Genomic DNA, 10,258 nt, shown 5'->3' with positions numbered 1-10,258 from the left:
CTCAAACTTGAATGCATCTCACTCTTCTATGTGCGCGAAGACAGGAGCACATGGTGGCAACCTGTCGAAGCAAGTACTGACTATCCCCTTGTTTCTAAACTTGATCATTATTTCCTCGCACGTAACGAGCCATTTGAATCAAACCATTTCCTCATAATCACTAGTAATAATACTCTTCCCCGAAGGGGTACAAAAGATAAAGTAAAGACAGTGCACAACATAAATCAGGAAAGTGTCCTCCGGTGGTGGATGATGGAGCCCGATTTCGGTCAGTCTTGGCATTCTTTGCTTTTCTGAGGGCAGTCTGGATATGAAGATGGGCCAATGTCAAAGTGGCCTCCATAAAAAATCCCTTCTGTGTGAAAGTCAGTAGAGCGACATCATCTAAAGTCTTCTCCATCCGATTATCGAACTCAATCGAAAAATCATTAGTCAGCTCTAATTCATGTCTCAGACTTTTTTTGACTACTTTGTCATGCTTAATTTTCTCTAAGTACTTGGCATCTCCGTCGTCAGCTCTTCTCTGAACCAAATGGGCTCGAATCTCGGTTGCAAATCCTTGTCTTGCACACAGCTGTAGAGAATAGGTCTAGGAGGAAGTGTGCCTTGTAAGTCGGCCCTCCACCAATCTTTATATTCCATAACATAACTCGGACGAAAACTATCTTCAGCTAGGATATCGAGACCCCAAATCATGCCACCCTTTCATTCTCGTATGCAATACAAAGCCTTCGGTGGTCTATCAATGTCATAGTCAATGATAATATCCCCCATGCCTCCAATCTGGGGCACGACTTGAATCCTCCCAAATTGTCTCAAGAACCTAGCAGGCGCATAAGGGCGAATCCCTCGAATCCTCATAAGCAGTAAGAATGGACACTTTCTACCTTTAACCATAACTTTACTGGACACGAAGTCGTGGAACATCCATTGAATGATTTCCTCTTTCAATCCGCAAAAGGTGAATGTCCAACTTTGTCTGTTTTGTTGTCCGAAGTTTGGACAAAAATCCCAAAGACCATCCTTTTCGATTGGCTTACTTAAGTGTTGTTCATCCCTAACTTTGATCATGTGCTTGAGGAAACACTATTATAGGAGTAAGTTACAACCTAAGAAGTATTTGTAATAGTTTCGGCAGAGACTCAAGGCTCGGCACAAATCGGCTAGTATGATTGGGGTTATATTAAAGTATTTGGTTTTTTCTTGTTGGGTTATGCCGTAGAAGATGGCATGGGTAACCGAAATGACTCGGGTGCCTATGGCTAAGAACCCATGGTTCCTAGAAATCAAATGGCGAAAGCTAAAGGTCTGGTGGCCGTCCATTCGACATAAGTCTTGAATTTCCTAGGATGCTTCACAAATTCATTTGGGCTTCCAAAACTTTTGTATAACTCTCTAAAGGGTATGGTGGGGCCATGGGCCCAATTGGGAGTAGGTGGGTTTTTCTGGGATTAAGACATTTTGGTCCGATTTCTTTCTTCTTTTCAATCCCGATCCTACGCTAGTCAACATATCCCTAAACTCCTATAAAGTCGGCGTCATCTCGACGCCATCCCCGAATTGGAAAACCATCTTATCTCTGTCCCAAAACCTGATAATCACTTCCATCAATTCTTTGCAACCTGTCATAGTCATAATGGATGTCAAATTTCCTAAGTGACATGAAATCTCCTTTTTCTCCTCCGGAGACATTTGGCCCCACCAAATATGTAGCAACTCCGATGTAGTCAAGATCATGTCAAAACTCAATTTGGTCGACATCTACAAAACAGAAGTCAAGGTTAATTCCCCCTCCCCCACTAGGTAATGGTTTCATTCACAGGCACATTATATTTTTTCAAATAGCACATAATATGAGATGCGGTGTTTTTCAGGTCATAGACCGTACTTGACATGGGGTAGTCTTCTTATCGGGTTTGGATATGTCTAAAATATCTAAACCTCCCAGTCTACTTCATACTTGGATTTGATTTAGCTCTAACCTAGGCATATACAAGAGTGGGTTTTTCGAATTGACCTTGGACCCGAGCGGACTACTCGGGGTGAACCATTGTCGGCCGTTGGGTGACTACACACAAACATAACGTTCAAAGTGTTCCAAAGAAGGGGTGTTTCGGGTTTTTTAGTGAAGGCAAGACCGCGATCCCGCGTGTCCCCTTTGAAACCATGCTTTTTGCCAGGAGTGGCGGAGTTTATGATATGAAATGAATAAAAGTTATAATTGTGGAAATTAAACACATAAACAAATAAGTACAGTTAAAATCACGTTATATTGAAACCCTTATGGTTAGAACCTAGAAGTCCCCCGCGGAGTCGCTATGTGTTACGGTTCGCTTTTACGCGGTTTAAGGCATAAAAGTTACTACGAGGTTGTAGGTGCTCTAATTGGATTCTAGTATTTTTAGAATCGCCGCCTAATTTATTTAAGGAAAATTAGTAAAATCGGGATTAAAGTTTTTTTCAAGCGAGAGAAAAAAGTATCATTGGACAAAAGTTCTAGGTAAGGGTTCTGGTGATCCTCTAGGGAAAGTTTTACGCACCCTCGTATTAAAGATCCATAGTATACGATTGACCTACGACCTTCAATGTGTGATTAATGTAGATGTTTTTGTTTAAAATTGTTTAGTTTTCTGCAAAAATTTCATTCCTATCATTATCTTCGGGTAAAATTTGCAAAATATCACCTTATAAAAAGGGATTTCGGTTTAGAAAATCCGCGTAAGTGTTCAACTCACTTTGTTGCAGGACTAGGACACCATCGAGATTTCTCCCGCGAAGAGTTACTATTATTCTAGTTCTAACAAAATGAGTTTAGTACCTGTAGGTTTTATTATACGTATATATACAAAAATATGGAGTATATATCCATTTTATATATATAAAAAATACAAGTTCATTTGAATTAGGTCCATTTTAATCATTAAAGCCCATACGCCAATAATTTTTTCAGGTCTAAGTTCATTTCATCATCATAACCCAGTCCAAAAATTTCGGTCCAAAACAGTTTTATTTTAGTCCAAGTTTAATGTGGGCTTCCAGGCCCAAAGAAATCCTTAGTCCAATTTCCAGAATTTATCCAAGTCCAAAATCCGTTTTCCATCTCATAAAACTGTCCAAGTCGCATAAATTGTTCTGTTGGTATACAAAAATGCCAATTTTGAAGTCAAATTCATTTTGAGCTTCATCTCCCGCCAAACAGCTTTGTCATTTTTATCTCGAGTTTAAAGCCCAAAACTCGTTTACTCAACATTGGAAAGTCTTTTTTGCATCGATCCAGTTTTAGATTTAACCAAAAACTCCATTTTTCATATACTTAGCTGTAGTATTATACCAATTTTAAACTAAAAACCAAACCAAGTTTTGATTTTTTCGTAAAAAAAAAGGGTTGATCATTATCCGAGTTTGAAGATAGTTTGACGACTTCCTAAAAATACTATGTGTTTTTCTAAGTTCTAACATGCACAAGGGTTACATTATTTACATTCAATACATATACAATATATACACATATAATAAATAAACTGAATTTGAAATGAAAGAAAATTAAGCTGGTGGGTCTACCAAACCCACCAACCTCCATTTTTACTCATGGATGGACCTTTCTCATATTTTCTTCCCTTATCATCCCTCGGACTCGATCAATGAGGCCCAACATGGTTTGATAGAAGGAATGGCCCAAGTGGCCCGCAACATTTTCAAATGTGAACGCAACAACAAAAAATGAAATCGATGGTTAGAGGGTAACTATACTATCTCATGAGGCTAAGAAGAGATTTAAAGGCTATGCAAATACTAGAATGAGCACAAATACTTAGCCATTCATACATGGCCCATATGTGCTATTGATAAATTTAACCAAAGATAACAAATACAATTTTCTCAAAGCCCAAAAGGGGCAGACATAAACAGGCCCAAATAAATCTAAGACTAAAAAAAAATAAGAAACAAAAAGGAAACAAGCTGATTGATATAACATCAGGACAGGCCCATAAAAACAGATTTCAAAGAAAGGACAAATTCGACCCAAATTTAACATGAATACTCAATCTCTTAATTTTTATTCAAAGAGTATACAAGGTATACTTCCGTGTATACACTATGGTGTATACAAGTCATGTATACTCCGCATACACTTATCATGGCAGCATAGTATCAATCACAGTATAGAGGAAGGCATTAATGAAATCTATCCAGTAAAAACATGTTAGGATAATTCAAATAGTGACATATATCCAAATTAAATACAAATTAGTATTGTATATTGAGCCATTAGGACTCAACAATTTATCTAATTACATGAGTGTACACAAACCAATCTCAGACTTGTAAACCAAATCCCAAAGATGACAAACATGAACTAAACATAACTCAACAGACCTAAAATAATCAATAGCAAAAACCACACAGATTCATAATGTAAAATAAGATCAAACTACAAAAATAATTTGGCTAAGCAGGTTTCTTATTATATCAGTTAGACATTATACTTTCTCATTCTCTTTGAACCAGACCAAAGTAGAGTTTATAGGAATGAGGTCTAAATAAGGCATAGTTTAATAAACTCAAGCTAGGCCAATAGCTTATGTAACTAGAATAGTTAGATTAAATCAACTATTTAACACAGCAGAGAGCCTTTTTAGGGAAAAAGAAAAAGCAAACACCTTGTGCCATTTTTTTTTAGAATTTTCAACACAGTTTGTAATAATTCCCTCAAGAGCTCTATAGATTTTTTTATCTCTTAGTAGGGTCCCATAAGGTATATTCTAGCATAGGGGAACCCCTGCATATTGAGAAGAGCGGACTAGGCTTTGAGTTTGAAGCCTAGTCCGCTCTCTCTCAACACCTAGGTAAGTCACACCTATGAGTCAAACATGCCCTTAAGTGACACCTCTTGTTAATATATCTTATAGATCCTACTCCATTTATTCAAATGTGAATATTCTTGGTTATATTCAAACTAAGTGCAGGTATTCAAGGCAGACAACAACAGATTCCCAAGGAATCATTTCACACAAAAAATTTCAAACATAGAGGGACATGGATACTTTGGCAGACCGCAAGTGAATGCTAACAAGAGGTTCACACCAATACTTAATAAGGCAGGGCAGGCTATCCGTTTGTTTTCAGACCAGATTCCAAAAGAAGTAACAATACACTTGTTGGTTCATCTAGTGTCACCGACCCAACCCGCCATGACTGGCACCCACGCTAACTCCTAGTGGGCGAACCAATACCTAAGTCATTTATTCATTCAAGTCCATTTTTATATTAGCCAATTTAATCAGTTATTACTCAATCAAGCACAAGGTAATCAAAATAAGTCATGCCATAAAAATAGTGAAGTAAATGCGGAAGTTCTAACTATTACAAATCCCCAAAATCCGAAAGTCACCGTACAATGACTCTAATCTAAAACATGTTTATGGAATGAAATCTGTCTAACAATTAACCATAATGTCCAGAATAGGAAATAGACATATAAGAGAAAGATCTTCAGGCGGCCTGGCATGGATAGAAGCTCACCCTAAATCTGTCAGCAACGTCCTCAACGCTAGATGTGAGGGCGGGTAGCAATCTCTGTATCATAATCTGCACTCAAAAGAATGCAACAAGGTAGTATCAGTACAAACACTATGTATCAGTAGATATCATAGGCCGACTAAGATTAGTATCATGGATATTTCATCAATTCAATAAAATTGACAAGTCAGCCAACAACACGAAATCAATAATCCACAATAATTCAAACAAGAATAAACACGAATCAAATCACCCAACGATATCACAAATCACTTCAGCGGAAACTACAAACGGAACAAGTCCATCAACAATAACCTCATACTCACTGTAGATACATACTAACTGATGGCATTGCTCAGTAGTCATGACCTGCAGGGAACTCATGATGTCCATGTACCACTCGTTCCGGATACTCATCGAACCGAGCCATAAACCCTCCGCTCCGAAAAGAACCTCGGACGCGGTCCACATCAATGTATCACTTATTTTCGAAATGAACCACGGACCACGAGCCCATAATCTAGGTCACAACCTCATTTTTGTCAAGTGCGCCTTTTCATAAACTATACTTAATAGTATTTCCTGCCTTTTTATTATCAATGCTTAAATAATCACTTTGTATCACAATTTCACCAAAAAGATCATATTAACTTCTCATCACAACATCGTTAACTGTAGGTTCAACACAATGAATTGTGGCACGAAGCCCACACAATCACTCAATCAATTACATATAGGGGTTCAACCACACACACATCATGCACGAAGACTAGACATGCTTTCTCCTATTGAATTCACAACACATATAATGAACTAATCAAAGTCTAACTCAAGTACACAGTAACCTACCTCAAACATAGAGCTGGAACAACGTGAATCACTCCGCTACAGCTTTTTCCTTCCATAAAGCCTCGGAACGCTCAAAGTCTAGAAATAGAATACTCAATGAGTCACAATTACTCTAGTCACAAAAATCAATTCAAGACACCTTTCCTTTTAGCCCCATTCCAATGGGTGAATACTTTCTAGGTGTAAAACAACCTAACAAGGGCCTTAGTGATCACTAATCATCAATTTATAACAATATTTGATCAATACATCATTTATAAGTAGTTTCCATGGTCAAGCTACCGTTTTTATGAAACCCTAAGTCTTAATTCACTTAGTTCATCGCTCTAAAGGTTCAATTTATGATCAAGAGGAGTTAACCTAAGCCATTAGATGATAAATAAGTGATAAGAATCATAACCCATCAAGTATAGAAGGTCTATTAGGTTCTAGGGTTACTATTACTAATTCACCATTGAAGACCCATAAAGGGATAATAATCATAAAGATGATACGTAATGATTGAAAGGGATGGATGAGACTTACCTCTCAAGAATATTCTTGCCCTAGCTTGGAATTTCGCCCTAGGTGCTTGTGGGGAACTGTGTTGGAGTTTTATGAGTAACGAATTTGGAACTAAGTGTTAAAACCCGCAATTCTGTCCCCGTTGACCACTGTGGCGGTCAAACCACCGCTGCAGCGGTCTCGCTATAGCGGCCAAGTGGCCGCTATAGCGGACCAAAAAGAATCCACCCTCCGTTATGGCAAGAAATATCCCACTATAGCGACATCACTATAGCGGGCCATTGCCCGCCATAGTGGACACACAAACTAGGATTGACCACTGGCGGCGATGGACTCACCGCTATAGCGGTACCCACCCCGCTGCAGCAGTACCATTTGGGCACTAAGCTCCCAGTTTTTCACTCTATCACCCAACATTTCATCTGAGGTCTCACAAACACAAACAAAACATGCCCGTATACGTAAAAACATCATACGAATCCACCCGTGGCCTCGAAATTCCTAACGTAACCACCCTTCCCTCCCTCCCCGCAATGGACTCAACAAAATTAAACAACAATCACAAACAAGTCAAATTTTCAGTTCTTAGACTTATACAACTGAGTTTCTATAAGCTCGTTCTACCATTGGGAAGGTTCTATTTGGTAGGTTGATCCTACATTTTCCCTAATGACCGAAAGGGTCATTACATAGAGTGTAATCAAAATATTTACAAATACTTAGAGCAAGGAACTAGTTACAAGCACACAAGAAACACATTCAATAAACTACTAGTCTGTGGTTAATTAAATCAACATGTATGGCACCTTTAAGCAAAGTTACAAACTCAAAGTAGTGAACATGGTTTAGCTATTACTGACACACAGGCCCTACTTAATCAACTATAACCCATGATTTATCAAACTTGAGTGAAACAAATTATAGATTAAAAAGTCCTAGGCAGTCTATTAAGTGTGTGAGCATGATTAAAAGATCATGAACTAATTGGCCCTAAAAACAATCAAGCAACATGATTTATCAGACTATAGGTCAACTGATCTCAAAGCAGGTAAACACTATTGATATGATCAATAAAAACTATAAGCCAGACTAATCTGAGACAAGTAAGCACTTAGATATGATCAACAAAATTTACAAGTTCTCCATCCAAACTAAGCATATAGGCATGATGATCAGAAACCACAAACACTTGGTCTTAGTTAAGCACATAAGCAGGATTAGCTAACTATTAATCTAGACTAATGGTGATAAAGCAATGTAAAATTCTAACTAGACAAACATGATTGACACTGGACAGCCACAAAATCATACCAAAGCAAAACTTTAAACTAAGATTAACTGAGCCTAAAAAACTACACAAAACAGAAAATGAATCACACAAAAAACAATCTAAGGCACAAAATAAATAAAAATTAACTAAAGGAAAGGGGATTACCTTTTTTGAGTGCAGCCTATGTCGAGTTTGAACCTTTGGAGACCCTTTTTGCTCCTTAGCCTCACAACTCAGCCACACAAACAAAGAACAAAATATTTAAAATTTTAACTTAACCCGAAATTCAAAGTTTCAAAGCAATCTTGCCAAAACTTAAGAAAAAATTGAGTTTTTAGGCGAATATCTCTGTGTTTAAGTGAATTATTTGTGGTCCCTTATACAGAAGTCCCAAAACCCCAAACGCTAGGTCCAAATCGGTGTGGGACATTTTACTACATCTCAGAATAGGCCTTTGGTTCACAAATTAAAGGCCATGATTTACTCATGCAACCTATCAAAGGTCAGGATTGACCCAATATCGGGTCAATCCACTTGATTCTTCAGGAACCAATAGAAACCCATTATTCAAATCACAAGAAAAAAAATCAATTAAAGTAATTCAGGGTAGCCGTTTGAAGAATGCAGAAAAAGTGGAAAAGGAAGGGAGTTATATACCGTGTTTGGGGATCGTTCAACGATGGTGTGAAGAGAGAGGGTAAGAGAAATTAATGCTCTTACGCAAAAAATGCGAGCACAAACTGAGGCAAGGTGGGGTTGCCTGACACCTTGCCATTTCCGGCAACTTTGTGACTAGGAGAGAGGAATTCTATCTCAGGCGGTGCTAGGGTTTGCCACAAACCCTTGTGCCTTGTTGAAATGGCTGAAAAGGGTCGTTTGGCTAATATATTTTGTGTTGTTGGGCCGGGTCGAGTCCAAATGGACTGAGCTCGGCCAACAAAAATAAAGTAACATGGGCCTAATTGTCATATATATATATATATATATATATATATAATATATACATGAGTATACATGTATATATGGGTATATGGTCGGGGCAAATATGCAAAATTTAACAGGTAGCCAAATTTAAACAATGTCCATTAATTGAACATTTTAATTATGACCACGTAGTAACTAGTTAAAAGCTAATTTTACAAAAATGACCTTAATTGAATTATGCTATGAAATTTTCTATTTCAATTATGGTCATAATTAACTAACTTTCCCACTTGATTGAGTTAATGGCATGACTAAATATGCAAAAAGACATAATTTGCAATTATGCCCTTAATTGATTTAAACCATGAATTTGGTTGTTTCAGTTATGGTCAAAATTTAAACTAATCAAACAATTAAAGGCTAAGTTTGCAGTAATGACCTCAATTATGGAAATTGATTTTCAATTGGGCCATAATTGGACTATTAATTGATTATTTCAATTATAGTCATTTAATGAGTAATTTGTAGAATAAATCACAATTAAACACTCAATTAATTATGATAAATTCTAATAAATTTATTAAACAAGAATTGAGGGGTAAAATGATTAATTTGTTTGATTAACCAGATTCCTTGCATTAAATGGAGTAAAATACTTGCAAATTGACATTTTGGCAATTTAGACAATTAAGTAAATAATTGTGGTAAATTTATGAAAATGTGTAAATTGATTTATAAATGATTTTATAATAATTATAGAAGTTATCTTACCAGTTCAGAATGGTAAATGTTGTTTGAACAATTTTATAAAATCATTTTGGATTCTAAAAAATACATATTTCACTCTGCTTGATATCCAAGGACTCTGAGTGACCAAAATAAATTACGGGAGGTCAAAAATTAGGTGTCAACAACATTTATCTTAATTTTTGCCAATTGGATGATGTTACACAATTTGATAGTTTGTTGTCCGGTTTGGGGAGTGAACTGAAATATAAAGTTTGAAATGTTATGAATTTTGATTTTCAGTTACACTAAATGAGGTGTAAGCATTGTGAAATGTTTAAGAAGTTCAGTAGTTCAATCATTGATGATGGTTTAGAACATAGGGTAAACAGTGATTTTTCAGCTGTGCTTTTGTAATTACTTGTTGACAGCTCAATTTGATGCTATCCAATCTTTTGTGGCTAG

General features: G+C 36.8%; 1 long non-coding RNA gene across 2 annotated transcripts; it reads right to left on the bottom strand.

Moving 5' to 3' along the window:
• Positions 1-5,338: 5,338 nt before the first annotated feature.
• On the bottom strand, positions 5,339-8,983 carry LOC132638422 (uncharacterized). Of its 2 annotated transcripts, XR_009581725.1 has the most exons (3): positions 8,309-8,983; positions 6,370-6,447; positions 5,339-5,589 (listed from the first exon to the last, which is right to left on the bottom strand). It is a non-coding gene; the product is annotated as an uncharacterized LOC132638422 (long non-coding RNA). The 2 variants fall into 2 exon arrangements; XR_009581724.1 differs by lacking the exon at positions 6,370-6,447.
• Between the last annotated feature and the right edge of the window lie 1,275 nt (positions 8,984-10,258).

The sequence above is a fragment of the Lycium barbarum genome, chromosome 4, assembly GCF_019175385.1.
Source record: "Lycium barbarum isolate Lr01 chromosome 4, ASM1917538v2, whole genome shotgun sequence".
NCBI classification, from domain to species: domain Eukaryota; kingdom Viridiplantae; phylum Streptophyta; class Magnoliopsida; order Solanales; family Solanaceae; genus Lycium; species Lycium barbarum.
Note: the sequence above shows the minus strand (reverse complement) of the source record. Positions and strands in the feature narration are given on the sequence as shown.